The following is a 21,500-nucleotide window of genomic DNA, read 5'->3' as shown; positions in this document are numbered from 1 at the left end:
TGAGGTTCAGTTCAGATAAGTTTGGATAAACAAGATGTGCACAGATTGAGTATCTGTTGTTGCAATGCTCATCCTGCTGCACTTCAACCACTCCTTACTGCAGGCTACACAACCGATTACATCATGTCTGAAATTAGATCAGCTCTTCCCAGGAGGGATTACGTCTTTTCATTTGTAAATTGAATTTAACCTCTATGAAGGCACCTCTCTTCTACCTTCTCTTGGGGTCCAGCAGACTACTGCCCCATGAGCTCTGTGGATGAGGTGGCCCTCTCCTGCCTCTGGTAATAAACCCTGTGCAAAGGGGTCATCAGATGGATTTTGGGTGACCCTCTCCCCTTCTTCTCCAGCAGATGATTTTGGGCCTGATTCTCCATTACTTTGTTCCTTGTGTAGTAATTTACACCTGCGGAAGTGGGTGTAGAGCACTACCAAATCAGAATTCTCCACCACACCAAGAGTAGCACTTTACACTCACTTTGTACAGAATCAGGTCTGTGTCTTCAGAAGGATGGATGGCCTCATATCCCCTCCAACAGGTGTTAGTGGAGAAGCAGGGGTAGGCCTTCCTTCACCTTCTATAAATGATTTCACAAAAAAATTTAATCTGCAGCCAGAAGAGTTTATTTCTGACCCGTGACTGTCTCCATCTTGCTCCAGCACTGTTACTCCAGAGGTCTACAGCTTAAATATTGTCCCCTTTTAGTGGCATGGCCCAGTAGCCCCTGTGCTAGGCACCAGTGTAGCATTAGACCCCAAATTTATCTGCATTATGGCACTTCCTTGGTATTTGTGACCCAGAGTGCATTCAACTCTTCTAAAATCACAGAATAATTTGAATGGCCCAAGAATCTCACTTAAATGTAGGATAAAAACCCCTATAGCCTGACAAGCATAAGGAGGAAAACAAAAGCAAACATACTCAGACACATGAGCCAAATTCTGGCTCCAGGCACTAAAACAGAGTAACTCTTCCTCTGCCACCAAATAGCTGCATATTAATGCTGAAAAAAAATGTTAGAGCATGTCCTATTCTGACCAACCTCAGCACCATGAACAGTCCTGCATCTGCGTAATCTGCAGCCAGGAATATGCTATGTGAGAGGAGAGATCTGTGTGAGGTCATAGGGTAAAACAGGTAGACTGTGCCCCCTGACCCATAAGCCCTGCTTTGGAATGCTCCTCCTTTCCTCTGGTCTCCAAAGGCTAGCTGGGGAGCCAGAAATGGGACAGGCAGTTTCCACTTTGTGATTCCCTTCCTGGTTGCAGCCTTTTGCGGATTTACATATGCAGTCTAACTCAATTTGGCCTATACATTTGTGATCCACTAAATTTCATTAATTTTGGGACTCAAAGAGTTAAAGGTAATCCTGCTTGGTTTAAAGCAGTTCTCTAGAAATCTTTAGCAACCTGCTGCTAGTTATCTCTATGAATATCATTTGTAATTAGCAGCTTTCCTATTAATATTAAAGGCTGAAGGGCAGAGAGGAGCAATATTCCAGTGCTGTTCAATTAGTTCCCACAGTATCTATCAAGTTATCGCTCTGGGAACGCTTATCAGGAAATTGTTATTGCAGTCCAGTCTCTAGCAGCTGAAGCCAGTGCAGGCCTGGTGCAAAGTCCACCTGAAAAGGGATCTCCACCCTCCCTTCTGCCAGGGCAGCCAATGCAGATATAAAAGTGAACAGTGCAGTGTGAGGAGCAGGCGTAGGCAATGTAAACTGAGTCAGTCAGTAGAGCCATTGGTGGAACTAAAGCTGCTGTCCATCAGGGTTTTTCATGATAACAAGTTTTCCCTTGGGTGCAGCAAGTTCAGGAAATGCAATTTGCACCTCATGATGCTAGTGGTAGTGAAACTGAGTGAGTCAGCCTCTCAGAGCTTCATTTTTCAGCTTTGTTGCTTACTCCTCATTGTTCTAAGATGAAACTGACATAATTATCTAGTTATAGTAAAACAGTTGCATGCACTATACATCATCTAGGAGCTAGTCATAGTCCTACTGACCTCATTGCCAAAACTCACGTTGATTTCTAGAACTGTCAGATAAGTAAATAAATAAGTATATTAAGTGTACAAAAATTAAATGTAATCACATAAACACATTGTATTACTATCAAACAGTCAAAAGTGACTAGTGATTTTGGGTGTCAGTTTTTGGGTGCCCAACTTGAGACATTTTAAGGAGGTCAGATTTGCAGAAAGTGCTGAGCACCTACTGTCAAGAAATCAGGTTTTTTAAAAATGTCTCAAATTGGGCACCCAAAAAAATCAAAACATTCAAAATCTCTAATCCCTTGAACTTTGGACCTAGATGTGTAACATATAAAAAACCCAAATACCTAGAAAAAGTATATTCATCATACAGTTCCTGATGTAGAAGCACACTGAAGAACTGGATCATTAGTGTCAAGTATCAGGGGGTAGCCGTGTTAGTCTGAATCTTTAAAAAGCAACAGAGGGTCCTGTGGCACCTTTAAGACTAACAGATGTATTGGAGCATAAGCTTTTGTGGGTGAATGCCCACTTCATCAGACACAAGTAATGGAAATTTCCAGAGGCAGGTATAAATCAGTATGGAGATAACGAGGTTAGTTCAATCAGGGAGGGTGAGGTGCTCTGCTAGCAGTTGAAATGTGAACACCAAGGGAGGAGAAACTGCTTCTGTAGTTCGATAGCCAGGATCATTAGTGTTAAAAAGCTATGGCCCTGATCCTAACAAACATATGCACAAGTGCTGATCCCTGATTTTCATGGGACTTCATGCAGGCAATTACCTGAATTGGCACATACACTTGCAGAATCAGGATCTCTCTTCAATGTATCCTCTCATTTATTATTAGAAAACGTTGATAAAATATTTTATTCAATATCAATTGGCAGAGGAATAGGAAATTTGCTTTTTTCATGCCTGTTTATAAATCATCTCAAACAAGTGATGAATAAAGTTTTGGGTAAAACTGTTTAAAATCTTCAGCTTTCATGTTTTAGTGACGGTTTCCTTCCATTGTGTTTTCCCTCTGAAATCGTGGCTTGGTTATCAAGAGATGACTATTTGATTTTTGTTCTGGGATTCTCCTTGCTGCTTCTGGGCAAACCAAGGACCCGATCAGACCCCTGGACAGAATATGAAGAAAAGTTGAATTCTGCATTCTTGCAAGCCTCATTTAATGACTTTTTTTAGAAACTCTAATATGGCAGATTCTGATCTCACTTACACTGGTATAATTCCACTGATTTCAGTGGAATCACTCCTGATGTACACCATGAGAGAAGAATCAGGCACACTGTATATGGGATACCTTATTGTTGAGTTGCTGTTTCATACATGCCAAAATAAAGATGGATGTGTGCCAAATATCAAGGGTATATAACAGAAAAAATTAAAAAGGTAAATCCTTTATCACACTCTACACTATCTGTTGCTTTAATAATTGTGTCCATGCTAGTAAATGACAGTGTATTGCTTGGGACAGTGGGGAGCAGAATTTGGCCTCATGCACACAGAAAACAAGGTGCTGTTTTAAAAATTGATTGTTGCTTTCGTGTCACTCTTCATTTGTCCCTGTGCAGAACAGCGCCCTCTGGCGTGGCAACAAGGTAATCCCAATTACACCCTCATTCTTTTTGCTCCATGGGACAAATTAGGTTTTTCTTTTCATTAGCTGCCATCAGGAGAGAAGTATGAAGCACAGTAACAGAGAGAAGGACACTCTGACAATAAGCAACCCACAATGCAGGGTAAAAAAATCTCAATATGGAAAAGATCAAAGGGAAAACAGTGGCCAGAAGGCTCGAATCTTCCTCCCTTTTAAGAAAGCTTAAAAATGCAGCAACTGCCAATCCCAGGATCTGCCATTGATGTTAATTATGGCTTCTCATTACAAAGCCTGATAAGAAATTAAATGAAGAAATACAAACCCAGGGGACTGGAAGGCCAGAGACAAATTGAACTGAATAGACAGGCTTCACCTCTGCATATATCCTCTTTAATACATTTAGAGAGTAGGGTAGGGTCATTAACATTTAAATAGAACCTTGAAATCTGTATTTAATGCATTCAAAAGCAAAGGTGGACTGAAATCACCAACACCTGATAACTCTGAACATGCTAATATTTGGGAAAACCCTTTCTATAAATTAACAAAAAGTGTTTGGATGACAGTGTTTGCAATGTGGTTTCTCAAGGATAAGAGCCATTTTTCCTCTTTTGTCAACATGAAAAGAAAATGTAAAAGAATATTAAAAGTCACATCTGCACTCACTATTATTACAAAAAACACCAGAGATTACTCTAATTGAGTAATATTAGAGAAAGTGAGACAATTTCTCTATTCTTTTTAACTTTGTGTGCATTTGACAACAACTTTGTGTGTAGCCCATTTCCATGTTCACTGTACAGTCAGTCCATTTCTCCTTAAGCTTGTGTGGTTTTGCACACAGCAACATGGGAGAGAAAAACTATTTTTAAAAATAAGAAAATGTGATTGTAAAACCACAAAAAATAGTAAAGGGGACTCAGGAGCAGGAGAAGAATCTGCAACTATTTTTAATGTATCTTTTGAACTTGATGAGCTCTGAAAACAAACGTGCCATGGAAAACCCGGTAACGTGGATCTAGAGAGGGAGGAAATGGTCTTGTTACTTCCATCCTATATAGATTTGGAAAATGGAAGTCAAGAAGTTATTTGTATATCTTGAAAAATGTCACCAGTAATGTATTTTAATAACTTCCCAGTACTAATTATGGTCTCACTCAATCCCATATATCATTACTTATGGAGGTGGTCAATAGGACTACTCAGCATTTAGTCCCATAGCTTAAAATGAAATGGAAAATTTTCAGATTGACATTTTAAAAATCTGTTTTTCTAGAGATGAATTTGAAGCAAAATCACAGATCCAAATACCTCCAAACTTTGAAGAAACTTGGATCTGCATCTGGGTCCAAATGTCATGGCTGGTTCCATATTTCTATGATCTTGCATCTGAACTCCCCCGAATTTTGAAAAGCTTAAAATCCAGATAAAAACTTTATAACTTGAGCTCATATCTAGTTTATTTAGGCCCCAATCCTGCAAATGCCTGCATGCATGCATGCTTAACACATGTGAATATTCCCATTGAATTCAGTGGGACTACTCATGTGCCGAATGTTAAGCATGGTTTTCATTTATCTTTATTTGCTGTCATGTGTTTTGTCCTATTTAAATATCTACATACAGAGCAGTGTAATTACATATTTTATAAATCCTGCTATAATGAATGAATTATTTACTTCTGAAAGAATATAGTACTCCTTTAGGATAGTATATTACTTATATTGTATGAATTATATTTAAATATGTATACCTTTATCTTAATATTATTGTAAAATAATCATGTATATAATAGTGTAAATTTACACTATGTTTTCTAAACATAGATTAAGACCCATTCCTTGTCTCAAAGAATTTTCAATCTGTCTGGATCCTTATTACTTGTAGAATTATATATCTGAAGAAAGAAAGAACTAGTTTCCTGTTGTCAGAGAGTCACTTGTTGCTAGGCAGATTATGGTGAAGATTTCTGACTGCTACATTTAAAAGAATACAGTCAGATTTTTAAAATATTATCTACATACATTAAAAATGTAATCTGTGTTACTAATAATATCTTAGTAAATGTGAAAGAATTTTAAATCTAATTTACTTTTGACTATTAATGCTGTTTGGTTACTTTCTAAATGAAAACAGACTAGCCAGCTTCATTTTGTCTAGTCTTGTTCCAGTCAATGTCACATTCACCTTCCATTTACTAGAAAGATATTGCAGTTTTTGGATTACATACACTCACAGGAAATATTTGAGTTCTTCTGAAAAAAATTCTACAAGAAATAGCAATAGGAACAATAACAATAACATAGAAACATTTCTACTCATTACACAAAATAACCTAGGGTTGTTAGAAGTGTGAGCAGGCTGTGAGCAGTGATGTTATAACTTTCTTACTTATGCCTCATTGTGTTTGCTGCTTGTTTACGTGCCAAAGCTTGAATTCAGGCTTTGCAGACAGAATCATTCTACATTTCAACAGATCAAAGACATTTGGGCATCATGGTACTCCCTGAATAACTAGGCAAAAAAATATATGATAATACCTTTATGAGTCATGTCCTCAGATACTAAAGTGATGGGCACATTATAAAAACCTATATAGATAGATAAGATATTTCTTGCATATTCAGGCTCTGGAAACATTTCATATACATATACTCACAATAAGGACCATGATGCTTACATGAATACAGTCCATCATCTACAATGTTAAGGAATCCAGCTGCATCAGAGAACCTGGTCTTGATGGTCTGCCTCAAATTCCTCATCTGTGTGAGAAAACTCCACCCAGTTATCTATGTGCAGCACTGTGGAGTCCAAGAACTGAACCAGGTGCCAGGACACAGAAGGCTGAGATAAGCTGGACAGCTACGGACACCAACTGAACCAGTTCAAAGTCAAGACAGAGAAAAATGCCAATTGTCACAGATCCGGGTACCCTGCTAGCAGGCCATCAGACTGCTGTGAGGGGACCCAACCACTGGATCCTCAGGTGTTTCACACCCATGGGAGTCTGAACAGAATCTGGTCCTGCCTTGGGATTCCTAGATCTTCTTGGGGTTCAAATCTTCTAGTTAGCACTGTCATGTTCCTGTACAGGTATGAACTCGCTACAGTGCTTCCTTTTTAGTGAGGTACATAGGAGATGTGTTCATCGTAAGATATTTTAATGCTCTGCTAGATTTTAGCTGAGGATACCTTAAATAAGATTTTTACACACAATGCCACCTAGTGACTGAATAATATAATACAATTTAGCATTCCATTACAAGCACCCCTTCCTGAGATCCCAGGGCCCAGCTGCTTAGCCCATGAATTTAGTGCTGACTCCTCAGACTCCCCTGTAGCTTAACACACCTTTCCCAGAATCCCGTCACAGGTCTGAACCTTCTGAGTTACAGTTTCACTCATGTGGTAGGTGTAGCATATAACACACACAGAGACAGACTTTCCACAGAATGCTAACTCCATTGCTCTTTACTTAAGACATAAAGGACAAGAAAGTACAGATCATTTACAAAACAACAACCAACCTAAATGCAATGCCCGTCACTAGCTCATCTTCCATGAGAAGCTGTTGGGATCCATCTGTGTTCCAAAGGGCAGGGCAGGGCTCCGCTCCTCTCCCCTTCCCTCCCTTCACACCCCACCATCTCATCCAGCTCCCACAGGAGCTTCCCTCATCTTAAACTGGTGAAAAATGGCAGATGAACCCAAGTAGAGCATCTTCTACCCTTTTATAATCTTCCAGTCCCTTAGTCAGGTGACTTCCTCCCTGGTCAGCCCCAACATGTTACCACAATGTCATACCAGATGACTTTGGTGTGGTGTTAGGCAACCTCTCCCCTGGCAAACTAGTTCCTCTGGGCAGGAGCAGCCTAGAGTCATTAATTTCAGTGGTTAAGGATTTAAATCAATGACACTCTTTGGTTAGCCCTTTGCTGCCCACCTTTGGAATTCCAGTCCAACATGGAGGCAAATGAACAAGAGAAGGCAAAATGCTGCACATACAAAATGGAGTTTACATTTTGGTAAAGTAAGATACACATGAAGATCCCTCAGTAACAAAAAGAATTCATAAGTTGTACTGACAGATTCCCACATCATTGCACCAACACCTTCTGAAGTCTGGGTGGACCACCTGGTGTTTGTGGCACTACCATCCCAGGCACAGGTCTAAAAGTACTAGCTCAACCAAATGGAAACAGTAGGTACACTCCATAGCCATCAGAGAAAGGAAATGAAGAAAGATAGAAAAGAAGTGTCCCGAGAGCCTTACATGCAGATTTTAATAGCAGTAGTGCAGTACTGAGAATTACAATTGACTATGCCTGAAAAGCTGCAAATATTTCTCCTCACACTGAAAAAATGGATGGACTAGGATGTGCATGGCAACGATCGTTTGTTTTCCATTTGGAGCAATGCCAAGTGAATCTCAAGGGCCCTGTTAACACTGCTCCAGGCATAAGGGAGAAAGGAGGAAAAAAGGCTGGGGGTGAGGGGTTTAGATTCCCACATCATCACAGCAACAGACTTCTGGAAGTCTGGTCCCTTGAAATATGTGTTAACTACTTATGCTAAACAATCTGTTCCATCATGTATTTTGCTGACACTCTGATTACATTTCTCAGACCTTAACAAAAGCTCTGTGTAAGCTCAAAAGCTTGTCTCTCATACCGACAGAAGTTGGTTCAATAAAAGATATTATCTTACCCATCTTGCTTCTCTAATTACCTGGGATCAGCCTGGCTATTACAACACTGTATACAGAGTTTGGTTTTGACGTTTATTAAATGTTACAATTAAAAAAATAACATTTGTTTTGGATTTAGCTTCCCAAAGAGTCCACAACACTTCATTAATGATCTACAAATGGTGGTACACAAGGATTGCTTTATTTCTCTCTCAAATTCAGCCACTTCTAGTGTGAAGTATGGCCATTGTAGAAGTTACAGCAACTCTACACAGTAGTTTTGAAATAAAAAAATATTAATATAAGCAAGTGACACTGGAATGAAAATTCAGACAGGCAGAAAATATCTACCAATGTTGGAATTCAGCCAGGAGAGCTAACATCTGGTGGTCTACAAATTGTTCTCTTAGATCTCCAATAGCAAGTGGTGCAGGACTGGTGTTATTTATTTCATGCAAAAAATGATATTTTCAGCAGCACCATGCTCCCTAGCATCAGGCTGGTACATTACTGCAGGATGATAGAGAGAACAGCACCAACTATTGAATAGAAGACACCACTTCCTACAGCACCAAGATGCTCGTTGAAAACATCTGATCCAAGTACTGACCAAGACCAGCTTCTAAGAGCTGATATGATAACAGCATAATGTGATTTAGCCACAAGCTGAATGTTTCCATGATTATGGCTAAAATGTTATACAGTCTCTAGTTTTATGACATGTAGTGAGAGTTCCATTGGGTACAGTGGGGGACAGTATACATCCCACACCATGCCCCTGGCCTGGTCACATCCTCTGCCCTCATATATCATAAGCCCACAGCAAACAGGATCTTAGGAAGGAGAGGATGCTGATGAGCCCTTTTTCTGGGCAGGAAGCGGAGATCTTTGTGTGTGGAGTCCCTTCCATGCAGGAATCTAAGGAGCATGATTGGTGCCTATGCTTCCATTCATTATGGTTTTGTTGTTAGCATTTAATAAAAACAATCATATTTCATACATCGTATTTCCTAAAGAACACAACATTCTGGCAATGGGAGATAGCAAAAACAGCAAACCAAATTTACTAGCACCTATGCCCTTCTACAGCACCACACCTGATCTATATGCAGAATATACAACATGAATAGAGGAAGCCCTTCTGTTTCTGAAACTTTGTCAGTGGAATAGATAAAGCAGAGGAGAGAGTGAATGAGCAATATTACCACAATCTACAAAGAGGCACAAAGGGGGATGGATATTTCTGAAAAGACAAAGGGTACACTAAATGCTTATTTCAAACCACAAAGAAATACAGTTTCAGAAGAGTACAAATTCAGACAGCTACTGCAAGTACCTGATGAATACAATGACTCAGATGTAAATGCCTTAAGGGCTAAGCCCTGGTCCCACTGAAGTCACTGGAAGTGTAACTGTGAATTTGGTATATCTGCATGAAGCATGATCCATGATCAAGTCATAACATGCTCACAAAACACTGGCAGGGTTTGACCCTAGAAAATGCAGTTATCATAGCACAACTATATGAGTCACCACAGGAAGGATCTAGTGTTCTTTCTGCTAAGACAGTGGTTTTCAACTTGTGGTCCATGGACCCCTGGAGGTCTGCAGACTATGTCTAAGATTTCCAAAGGGTCTGCACCTCCATTCAAATTTTGTAGGGGTCTGCAAATGAAAAAAGGTTGAAAACCACTGTGCTGCTAAGACTTTAGATGTGAGCATTAACCAATTGCAGCCACACCCCAGACCGAACAGGTTTTAAACCAGAAAGTGAGGTTACAGCACGTGCAAAATGTATTAATGTTACTAATGCAGATAATAATTGTGCCTGCTATTGTTGTGAATTGACTACACAAACACCATATAGAAGTAGAGTAAAGAGTTCCAATTGCCTCTTCTGTAGAAAAGTGAAACATGTGGCTGGAGTTTGGGGAAAGAAAGCAAACAATCAGAAAAACACTGAACACTGAACAGAAAAACACTGAAACAATCAATCTCAAAAGGCAGGGAATGGGAGTGCCTCACCTGTTCTGTAGAGTGACTCAGAATTGGATGAGTGTTTATTTTATGTCTTCAAAAGTGAAAGTATCTTTTGTTATTAATGAACAAAGGTTGCCACCTGAAGTAAAAGAAATGTAGCCCCAGTCCTGCAATGAGCTCCACAGGGGCACAGATGTCTTGCTCATGCAAAACTCACTGTAGAATTGGAATCTTAGTGTTACATTTTTTAAAAAGAACAGGAGTACTTGTGGTACCTTAGAGACTAACACATTTATTTGAGCATAAGCTTTCGTGGGCTACAGCCAGTTTTTTTGTTGCAAAATTGCTACAAATTGTGGCAATTTTGCAACAAAAAAACTTCAAAAACAGACTCCAAAGAGAGACTGCTGAATTTGAATTAATATGCAAATTAGATACAATTAACTTAGGTCTAAACAGAGATTGGGTTGGGTCATTACACTAATTGAATCTATTTCCTCATGTTAAGTATCCTCACACCTTCTATAGGTCATCTCAATTATCACTTCAAAGTTTTTTTTTCTCCTGATGATGATAGCTCATCTCAATTGATTGGCCTGTTACAGTTGGTATGGCTACTTCCACCTTTTCGTGTTCTCTGTATGTATAAATATCTTCTTTCTGTGTGTTCCATTCTATGCATCCGTAGCTGTAGCCCATGAAAGCTTATGCTCAAATAAACTTGTTAGTCTCTAAGGTGCCACAAGTACTCCTGTTCTTTTTGCGGATACAGACTAACACGGTTGCTATTCTGAAACCTTAAATTTTTTAATAATCCATTTCCACCTAAACATCCAGAATTAATTCCAAGCATTCAACTTGTTTTGTATAATGTGCAGGCAACAACAATTATGTTACTCAGGATACTGCAAAGAACAGGTTAACTGGAAAACACATGTCGTGTGTGATGACATGTATATGCTATTGATTGAAATATCATAACCTTATTAAACAGAAATCTAGTTTTAATTTAACATATACTACAAAAGAGAATCAAATATACAACTGCAAAGTGAATCAAGTACCAAGTCCAAGACACTAATTTGAATGGTTTTCTCAGAAATCTGACTCGCTATTCAAAGCCCTTAGACAGTATTGGTACAAGGTTGTAATAGAAATTAAAGTCACGCCATTAAGTCACAGTTTGTCACCCAGTCAATATGCCACAATAGAAGTTGTGAATCAGGAAGTGGATAAAATGCTACATAAAGGAATTAATGATGACATGTAGGAAAGAAAAGGATATGCATGAGATCTGTGTGTGTAACAGGGCATCAGATCCTAAGCCAGCTAGCAGTGACTAATTCAGGTGTGTAGAAAAATAAATACATAAAAACTCAATATATTTAAACATAACAATCAAAAACAGTACTCTTAAATTATTCAAAACCACCATGTTGTGCAAACAGGTAGCCTATGCAACCTCTTAAAGATATTCCTGTTATCCTCTCCTCCTTTCCCTTTCCCTGTATTGTTTGTCATGTTTTTGTCTTGGCATGCCATGTCTTGTGAGCATTTGGGGGCATCTTTGTATATGTTCGTTCAATGCCTTTCACAATGGGATGATGATCCTGGTTGAGATCTGTGGGTGTGTGTCTGCAATATAAACAATAACATTCATAATAATCTAGGACAATGCATAGATATGCAAGACTTTTTTGGAGCCATCCTGATATTAGGTGCTTGAATCCTATATAGAAATGCTAATTGTTTTTTACTCTCTCTGTAGTGAGTACAGGTGGGTCCTGTTAGCTCTATAATAAGAAATAAAAAGGATTTGAGTGCCTATATAAGGCAGAACTAGGGGTTGGGATTGAGAGCCCTACAGGGAAAACCTTAAGAATACCTAATCCTAGGAGAAAGCTTTGGTTAATGATTATGTATTGTTATTTCTGTTATTTAAGTTAAGAATAAAGGCAGAAATAGAGAACATTTGGACTTTAATCGGTGCGGATATAATTTGTTCAAAGTACGGTGGAAAGTCAACCTGCTTACAGTGTGATTGTAAGCGAAGTTAATAAGGTTGTTTGTTAGGGCAGAGGTTCTCAACCTTTTTCTTTCTGAGGCCCCCCCATGATGCTCTGTACCTCGGGGGAACACCCAGCACCCCCATGTTCATCCCTGTAAAATGAGTGTGTGGTATCCAATGCAAAGTTCGTTATGTCAGGTGTCTTTGGAAGCACTGAGCATTGTTGTTAAAGTAATGTTATAGTGATGTTATAGGTTATAATTTCATGTATGTAGTTATGAGGCTGAAAATGTATCCTCATGGCTTAAAATAAGCCGAGGCAAAAACTCTCGGAGAGCAGAGGGGCAGTTCACACCTCATTAGGGCAGGTATGGGACAAACGCAGCCCAGCCTCACAGGAACAAAGGACGCTGGCATAGGCAGCAACAAAAGGATCTGTTGGACTCTCGAGTGAACCACCCCCCTTCCTTTGGCCAGTTTGGGACTGCGATGAGGTAATGCTCACCTGACTCTGAAGGGGGGGGGGAGAAGCCAAGTGGGAAGAAAGAACACGATAAAAGGGAGAGACATTTGCCATGCTCTCTCTCTCTTCCACCTACATCTACAGATACCACACCAAGCGACTGAAACGCTGATCAAAGGGGAGAGTCTGGCTGAAGGCCAATCAGCCAGCCTGTAGTGAGAAGCATCAAAGTTTTTAAGGACATTGAAACTGTTAAGATCAGCTTAGAATACATTTTGCTTTTATTTCATTTGACCAAATCTGACTTGTTATGCTTTGACTTATAATCACTTAAAATTTATCTTTGTAGTTAATAAATCTGTTTGTTTATTCTACCTGAAGCAGTGCATTTGGTTTGAAGTGTGTCAGAGGCACCAATTGGGGTAACAAGCTGGTGCATATCAATTTCTTTGTTAAATTGATGAATTCATATAAACTTGCAGTGTCCAGCGGGCATAACTGGACACTGCAAGATGGAGGTTCCTAGGGTTGTGTCTGCGACTGGAGATATAGGCTAGTGTCATTCGGCTGCACAATCCAAGGAGCAGCTTACATGCCAGAGGCTGTGCGTGAACAGCCCAGGAGTGGGGGTTCTCACAGCAGAGCAGGGTAAGGCTGGCTCCCAGAGTCAAGGATTGGAGTGACTTAGCAGATAACACTAGAGGGGACCATCACGCCCCCAACATGCTATAAAAACTCCACGGCCCACCTGTGCCACAATAAATGGTTTTCTGCATATAAAAGCCAGGGCTGGCGGTAGGGGGTAGCAAGCAGGGTAATTGCCTGGGGCTCCATGCCACAGAGCCCCCCACAAAGTTATATTGCTCAGGCTTCAGTTCAGCCCCAGGTGGCGGGGCTCAGGGACCTGGGCTTCAGCTCCATGCTGTGGGACTTTGGCTTTCTGCCCTGGGCCCCAGCGAGTCTAATGCTGGGCCCCTCTTGGAGGCCGCCCTGAAACCTGCTCGAGGCCTCCTAGGGGGCCCTGGGGCTCTGGTTGAGAACCACTATGTTAGAGAACATCACCCTGTAACTATAGATAAGTTGCTCCACATTATATAAGGCTTGAAAGATTTTGCTGAGCTTAAGGCTAAATTTAATAAACATCTTTAACTGAATCCAGGAATATGATGACTTTTATCACTCCCTGTATTTAGTACAGATCTTCCAAATTTCTTTTTTGGTCTTTCTAATGCTCCTCAGGCTTACCAAAAAGCTATGTATTCAGAACCTTGCAGATGACCTGGTACTGTTTGGAATACAGATGTTGTTGGTTTTGCTGCTAATGCAGAGGAGCTAGAAGGAGAATGAGAAAATTTTTGATTGATTTCAAAAGAGGATTAAAATTGGACAGAAATAAATATATTCATTCCTATTTCTCCTCAGATGGTGTTTAGACTGATCAAAAGAAATTGGAAACTGTTCTTAAGGCTCCAAGACTGGAGAATATGTAATTAGTGCTTTAAATTCTGGGAATTTGTGGCTTCCTTATGAAGTTTATTCCAAAGTATATAAACATGAGTCAGCAGAGCTGTTCTGAAATCAGGAAAGATATTGAGTAAGAGTGGAATTCTAAAAAAGAATCAGCTTGGGAGCTAAGAAGTGCTATAACCAAAGAACTGTGCGTAGCATAACTGGATTCACCAGCATTTGTAGTAGCTGATGATAGCCTTGCTGATTTATGTGCAGTTCTGCTCTAAATACATAATAATAGATCAAAAATCATTGATATATGCAGTTGCTTGCCAATAAGCAAAAAATAGCCTTTGGCTATGTGTTGGCTATAGAATATTTTCACATGTATCTCTAGGGACATACATTTATTCTAATGACTGATTCACTTTAGTTCTCAACTCCTTTTCCCATTTACATGGGGTCACAGGTGCCCATGATTATTCACTCCTTTTAATCCATAGCACGGGTGCACAGGTCTTGGAGTTCCAGTCCCTTCCTCTTCAAACTTCTCTTGACAGTGTCTTTCCATTGTATCCTCTATCCTCCATGTCCTTTCTTGTGGTCCAGTTCTTCTCATACTTTCCCTGCTGGTTGTTCTTCATGTATTTTCCACATGTCCAGCCCACCTCAAATGTGCACTCTCCAGACCATCTATCAGTGAGAGTCCCAAGTTCATCTTCCCCCAACTTTTTTCATGCACACTGTTCACCCTCCTCTTGCCTGCCATTCTCCTCAATATATTATTTTCTACAACCTGTATCTCCTTTTCTTGCATCTCCATAAGAGCCACTGTTTCCAAATCATAGAGCAGGCAGGGACAAACACATGTAGCATACACTTTTCCTTTCAGTTTGTTACTTACTTGTCAGTCCCACAGTACTCCTGCCACTTTTTTCACTGCCGTCCATGCATATTGGCTTCTCCTCTTCAATTATCCAGATCTCTCTCAGTGGCACTAAGTGTACTTCCCAAGTACAAATTCTTTCTTCTGATTTTGCTTCTCTCCTGAAACATCAATCAACAACTTTTCTTCCACCTTTCCTACTTGCATAACTTCAGCTTTCTTTGTATTTACCTTCAAAACTTGGCCTTCAAACACAGATGCCCACTCTGATACTATATTCACCACTTCTTCCTTCCTGTGATCCAAAAGGGCCAAATTGTCAGCATACATTAGTTTTCTCTTTGTCTTCTCAGGCTTGGTTCTCTTTCTAATTAACTTCATAAGGAGGAAAAACAAAGTGGATTTAGTACACTGCCTTGTCTCAATCCCACCATCATCTCAAAACTTGGAAATTCTATGCATTGTTACCTGTTGACCCTTGCTATAGCTCCTCTATCATCTCCACTTCTTGAAGTCCCCCTCCCATCCATTCTAATACTCCAAATACCAGCTTGGTGGAACCAAGTTATATGTTTTCTCAAGATCAAAAGATGCTACATAGCAGTTACACCTTCCATTTATCATTCTTTCAAACTTCTGTCTCATTGAAAATATTGTGCCAACACTACTCCTTCCCTTTCTAAAGCCACATTCTAATGACTGATCATAACTGTATAACTCACATGCTAAAACCTAACAAAATCTATTCTGATTCTACATAGAATCCACTGCCAAAGATGGAGAATTCCATCTATATGATTTTACCATTGAACACATTAGAGGTGAAAGTAATGTGGCTGATGCTTTGTCACATCCTTCTCCTCTAGAACCTGCATCCGATCAGCCAGCAAAAGACTATGTGTGATAGTTTCATATGCATTGCAAATATGGAGGCATCAGAAAGAATGGCGTACAAAAGACCGAATGACTTGAGCAAGTTTCCCAGCTTTCCCCAGTTGTGCGGAGCTGAGAGCAGGACCACAAAGGTAGCAGCTGCAGCTCCCTGATTCCAAGGCCAGTTGTCCTTACCTAGCCACCTGCCAGTTGGGGATCACAATAATAGCAGAGGCACTCTGGCCATACCCCCTCCCACTTCCAGGAGACACCGAGGGCAACTGTTTCTTTCAGCTCTATACAACTGGGGTCTCCCTCACACTGGGGAAATTCCCAGCAAGGGAAATAGGACTGTTTTCTGACCTATTTGCATTGCCACAGCAGCTAAAAGGGGCCAGACTGCAACTGAGAATCTGACCTATTGTCTCTATTCTTTGACATTTACACAATGAGCCACAGCTGTACACTGTCAACATCTTCTACCTCTGGAGAGGGAGGAAAATAAAGATTACTCATCTGCTGTACATGTTTCCTTCTGCTGAATTCTCAGTGGATTACTCCTCTCCTGTTCCATTTTTCTTTCCTCTTTATTTGTTTCTTCTTTTCACCACAATGAGCTGCCTCCCCTCCCCTCTGGGTTTTATATTTAGCTAGAAACCAATTAAAAAAAACATAGGAACACAGAAATTGTCAAACTGGATTAGACCTAAGGTCCATCTAGTTTAGTATCCTATCTACAACAGTGACAGTATCAGATGCTTCAAAGGAAGGTGTAAGAACCCTGCAACTTCTCGAGGAAGCAATACCACTCAGCATATCTATATCTATATATATTGCTCAGCCATAATCTCCCCCAATATTAGGTTTCATTCTTATCTCTAATCATTAGAGACTGGGTTATGCCCTGAAGCAGGAAGTTTAATTTCCCCAATAAAATTTGTGTTATTGTGAACTATTATAACTCTAGATAGTCTTGTTAAAATGTTTATTTGCAGAACTACTGACAATCAGCAGAAGGCCCATTTGGATATGAAGGTGACATTGCTCTCCACAGGCCTCTCTTGTGCGAACATTGTTGAGGAGGTATGGGTAAGCTTGCCCTGCTGGTGCTCTTCCTGAACCTATTTTGTGGATAAATGGAAGACTTCCCTTTCCTGGACTGCCAATCTGATATGTTTCACAAGCACTACATCCACTTAACATTTTTTTAGATAATAAATATTAATTTGAACCCCAGGAAAACAACTAAAATTAAAATAAACCGCCCACATCATTTTTTCCTCTTACCCTGCAACATTTCAACGCTTTACTTGGCCAACTAACATTGCAAGATCATGGCCATCTTGACAAAAGTTGACCTGGACTCAGTTATTCATGCCTTTGTCACCTCTCGGCTGGATTACAGCCATACAGTAGACCTGGGCATGAAAACTTCTGTGCTTAGGAAACTCCAACTAGTACAAAATGCGGAAGCACATCTTAGTAACACTGGCTACCACAAACACTTCAAACCTCTCCTCTGTTCTCTGTGCTTCTTGCCAATCCTGCAAGTCTTACTCCTGGAGTGGTTTGAAAATGTGTGCTCTGCCACAGCCTCAGGGAGGGTTACACAGCCAAGTGAACCTGAATGGCCATTAAAATCTTGATTACTAGCCGCTTTTATTGGGCTACCTCTTGTAACTCAGAACTAGATGTAAATTTCCAGTGATAACCTGTGTAGCGATAAACTTCATCCAACCACAAGAGTGTGCATGTGAGAGGATTGCAAATCTCTTCCGCCAAACCAGAATTAGCCGGTATGTATCACTGGCACATGAGAGAGCGTGTAAATCTGAAATTGCCCTGGATGGATACAGGATCATGCAGAAGACGAGCTGTTCTGGGGGCAAAAGGGCAGCGATCGGCCGCAGCCTCCTACCAAAAATAAGCCCCAGTCCAGCACTCCCCGGGCCGAGGGGGGGGAACCGGCGGGGCTGGCGCGGGGAGGCTGAGCGGAGCCTGGGCTGAGGATGATAGGCAGGACGGCAACAAAGCCAGGGGCTTGGAGGAAAGCAGCAAGTTTCGGCGAGAGCCGGGAATAAAGCCCTGCGAGCCGAGCGGCAGGGCTGGCTTGGGCCCCGAGCGGTGAGTATGGCTGGGACGGCGCGCTCCAGGGGCGGCTGCTCTAGACGCAGCGTGGACCAGAGGGGCTGAATCGCACCGGGACATGGCGAAGGGGCAGGATCCGTGGCAGGGAGCCGCATCGGGAGACAGGGAGGTTCCGGCAAGGGGAGCTCAGCTCAGCTGAGTGGGGAGGCGGCACCGCTTTGTTTGTGGCTCTGGGGCAGAAGCGCTGCTGCTGCAGCGGCGAGGTAACTAGCGGTCATTCTTTGTGCTACCGTCAGGCAGAGGGAGGGTGCAGCCTGCAGGGCCGGTAACCTGCCCGAAAGCATCATCACGGCTCCTCCGCCCCTGGAACTCTCTCCCGCGGACTGCGAAGGAGCAGCTTACTCAGTGTCCTGTTATTTTCCTCCTTTCCCCCCACACTCAGGGTATGTCTACACTACGAAATTAGTTCGAATTTATAGAAGCCGGTTTTATTGAAATCGGTTGTATACAGCCGATTGTGTATGTCCACACAATAAAATGCTCTAGGTGCTCTAGTCGGCAGACCGCGTCCACAGTACGAGGCTAGCGTCGACTTCCGGAGCATTGCACTATGGGTAGCTATCCCACAGCTATCCCACAGTTCCCGCAGTCTCTGCCGCCCCTTGGAATTCTGGGTTGAGATCCCAATGCCCGGATGATGCAAAACAGTGTCGCGGGCGGTTCTGGGTACATGTCGTCAGGCCCCTCCCTCCCCCGTCACAGCAACGGCAGACAATAGATTCGCGCCTTTTTATCTGGGTTACCTGGGTTACCTGTGCAGACAACATGGAGCCCGCTCAGCACAGCTGAGCTCACCATCACCATATGTCCTCTGGGTGCCGGCAGACGTGGGACTGCATTGCTACACAGCAGCAGCTGCTAACTGCCTTTTGGCGGTAGACGGTGCAGTAGACTGGTAGCCTTCATCGGCGATCTGGGTGCTGGCAGCCGTGGGGCTTGCCTTTTGGCAGTAAATGGTGTATTATGACTGTTAGCCGGCCTATTACAAGTCGGGTCATCGCACGTTAGCAGAGTCTTCCCTGAGCAGCAGCTCGTACAATAGGCCTGAAGACCATCGTCATACACCGCCCAGTATTTGCTGCCAAGCACCCAGAAAGATGCCGAGGGCTATCAGTCACGCTGCACCGTCGTCTTAAGATGTAAAAAATAGATTTTCTCTGTATTCATTTGCTTCCCCCTCCCTCCGTCAACAGGGTTTTCAGTTTAATCTTTGGGGGGGACCAGTCTGTGACAGTTGTTTGTGTCTCTCCCTGATGCACAGCCACCGTTCTTTATTTTAATTCCCTGTGCCTGTACGCCATGTCGTCACTCGGCCCCCCTCCCTCCTTCCCCTAGGCCGTCAGATACTACGTTTGCGCCACAGCTCGAGCCGAGAAGCGGTTCGCGCCTTTTCTTTGAATTCTGGGTTGAGATCCCAATGCCCGGATGATGCAAAACAGTGTCGCGGGCGGTTCTGGGTACATGTCGTCAGGCCCCTCCCCCCTCGTCACAGCAACGGCAGACAATAGATTCGCGCCTTTTTACCTGGGTTACCTGTGCAGACAACATACCACGGCAAGCATGGAGCCCGCTCAGCTCAGCTGAGCTCACCGTCACCATATGTCCTCTGGGTGCCGGCAGACGTGGGACTGCATTGCTACACAGCAGCAGCTGCTAACTGCCTTTTGGCGGTAGACGGTGTAGCATGAGTGATAGCCGTGGGGCTGGCAGCCGTAGTGCTGCATTGCACCAGCCCCTTGCAGGCGATGGTATATTATGACTGGTACCCGTCGTCGTCGTACTGGTATGGCTGTCAATCATGGCCACCTGGGCAGACATGCTACTGTTTCGATGATGACGGTTACCAGTCATAATATACTATTTTCTGCCAATTGCCCAATATTGTCTGCTAAGCACCCAGAAGAGGCCGAGGGCGATGCTGGGTGCTGGCGGACGTGGGGCTGGCAGACGTGGGGCTGCATTGCTACACAGCAGCAGCCCCTTGCCTTTTGGCAGATGATGGCATATTATGATTGGTACCCGTCATCGTCATACTGGTATGGCTGTCACTCATGCTGCAGCGTCGGCTGCCACCTTAAGATGTAAAAAATAGATTTGTTCTGTGTTCATTTGCTTCCCCTTCCTCCGTGAAATCAACGGCCTGCTAAGCCCAGGGTTTCCAGTTTAATCTTTGGGGGGACCATTCTGTGTGACAGTTGTTTGTGTTTCTCCCTGTTCCTGTACCTGTACGCCATGTCGTCACTCGGCCCTCCCTCCCTCCCGCCCTCCTTCTCCTGGTCCATCAGATACTACTTTCGCGCCTTTTTTCTGACCAGGCGCCATAGCTAGCACTGGGATCATGGAGCCCGCTCAGATCACCGCGGCAATTATGAGCACTATGAACACCACGCGCATTGTCCTGGAGTACATGCAGAGCCAGAACATGCCAAGGCGAAACCCGGACCAGGCGAGGAGGCGATTGCAGCGCGGCGACGAGAGTGATGAGGAAATTGACATGGCCATAGACCTCTCACAAGGCACAGGCCCCAGCAATGTGGAAATCATGGTGTTACTGGGGCAGGTTGATACCGTGGAACGCCGATTCTGGGCCCGGGAAACAAGCACAGACTGGTGGGACCGCATCGTGCTGCAGGTATGGGACGATTCCCAGTGGCTGCGAAACTTTCGCATGCGTAAGGGCACTTTCATGGAACTTTGTGACTTGCTTTCCCCTGCCCTGAAACGCCAGGATACCAAGATGAGAGCAGCCCTCACAGTTGAGAAGCGAGTGGCAATAGCCCTGTGGAAGCTTGCAACGCCAGACAGCTACCGGTCAGTCGGGAATCAATTTGGAGTGGGCAAATCTACTGTGGGGGCTGCTGTGATCCAATTTGCCAGGGCAATGAAAGACCTGGTGATAGCAAGGGTAGTGACTCTGGGCAACGTGCAGTCAATAGTGGATGGTTTTGCTGAAATGGGATTCCCAAACTGTGGCGGGGCCATAGACGGAACCCATATCCCTATCTTGTCACCGGAGCACCAAGCCACCGACTACATAAACCGCAAGGGGTACTTTTCAATGCTGCTGCAAGCCCTGGTGGATCACAAGGGACGTTTCACCAACATCAACGTGGGATGGCCGGGAAAGGTACATGATGCTCGCGTCTTCAGGAACTCTGCTCTGTTTCGAAAGCTGGAGGAAGGGACTTTCTTCCCGGACCAGAAAGTGACCATTGGGGATGTTGAAATGCCTATCGTGATCCTTGGGGACCCAGCCTACCCCTTAATGCCATGGCTCATGAAGCCATACACAGGCAGCCTGGACAGGAGTCAGGACCTGTTCAACTACAGGCTGAGCAAGTGCCGAATGGTGGTGGAATGTGCATTTGGACGTTTAAAAGCGCGCTGGCGCAGCTTACTGACTCGC

General features: G+C 42.9%; 1 protein-coding gene across 2 annotated transcripts in view; it reads left to right on the top strand.

Moving 5' to 3' along the window:
* Positions 1-17,702: 17,702 nt before the first annotated feature.
* SLC16A14 (solute carrier family 16 member 14) overlaps positions 17,703-21,500 on the top strand; it is a 42,100-nt gene continuing 38,302 nt past the window's right edge. The window contains exon 1 of one of the 2 annotated variants that reach the window (XM_034780792.1): positions 17,703-18,070. The gene's annotated coding sequence lies outside the window, so the exon portion shown is untranslated. The remainder of the gene's footprint in view (positions 18,071-21,500) is intronic. The other variant, XM_034780791.1, reaches the window with a different exon arrangement.

This window comes from Trachemys scripta, chromosome 9 (assembly GCF_013100865.1).
Source record: "Trachemys scripta elegans isolate TJP31775 chromosome 9, CAS_Tse_1.0, whole genome shotgun sequence".
NCBI classification, from domain to species: domain Eukaryota; kingdom Metazoa; phylum Chordata; order Testudines; family Emydidae; genus Trachemys; species Trachemys scripta.
This window is presented reverse-complemented; position numbering and strand designations above follow the sequence as displayed.